The sequence below is a fragment of the Octopus bimaculoides genome, chromosome 8 (genome assembly GCF_001194135.2).
Source record: "Octopus bimaculoides isolate UCB-OBI-ISO-001 chromosome 8, ASM119413v2, whole genome shotgun sequence".
Classification (NCBI taxonomy): Eukaryota; Metazoa; Mollusca; class Cephalopoda; order Octopoda; family Octopodidae; genus Octopus; species Octopus bimaculoides.
Window position 1 is genome coordinate 9,252,988 of NC_068988.1, and position 1,099 is coordinate 9,254,086.

Consider the following 1,099-nt stretch of genomic DNA (forward strand, 5'->3'; position numbering starts at 1 on the left):
TATATATATATATATATATATATATATATATATAGATAGATAGATAGATAGATAGATAGACAGATAGACAGGTGAGTGTATGTATGATACTTATATACAAGCTGGCGATAACACACACATAGATATAAATTTACAGGTGGAAATATGTGTGCATGCACACACACACAGACACACACACGCATGAAAGTCATATACGTACATATACCTATTCAGACGTATGCGTGTATAAATGCATATACATATGTATGGGCAGACACACTCACATCCATGCACTCATATATGTATGCATATGTATGTATTTGTATATATATATTTATATATACATATGTAAATATGTATATATATGTGTATATATATGTATATATATATGCATATATATATATATATATATGTATATATGTATGTAGATGTATATATATATATATATATATGCATATCTATGCCTATATTGTTTATAAGAAGAAGGCATTCACATACTTAAGTACTCGACACGTCATCCTGTTTGTAAGAGAATCTGTTCTGTTCGTTTCTTGTTGACTAGTTTTACAGCTTTTGAAATCTGTTTCATGAAAAACAATCAGATGCATTTCGAAATCTTATGCAAACCAAGATGGCCGAAATACATACATACACACATACGTGTATATGTACATACATGCATACATACCTACATGCAATAAATACAAATAAATGTCTATGTATGCATGTATATATATATGTATAATGTCCATATTTCAGAGGGAGAATATGCTGCAGTTTCTAGTAGATTGATTAATGGTATACATGCATCCTCGGTATTCTTGTTGTTTAGGTTTAGGGCAGTGTTATAGCCATATATGATGCATTAAAATATTATGAATTCCTTCCAAGTATTATCATTATTATCATTATTATATTTTCTAATGTGTGTGTGCGTGTAGATATATATTCTCTAAAGTAATCCTTTCATGTAAGCACATATTTTCTCCTCCGTTTGCCCATTACGTGAAGTCTATATGATTCCTCTAATTACGATTCAGCCTTAAATTCCATCAGTCTAGCATACGTCCCTTCTACTAATGTCTTCTCTACTATATGTATATATATATATATATATATA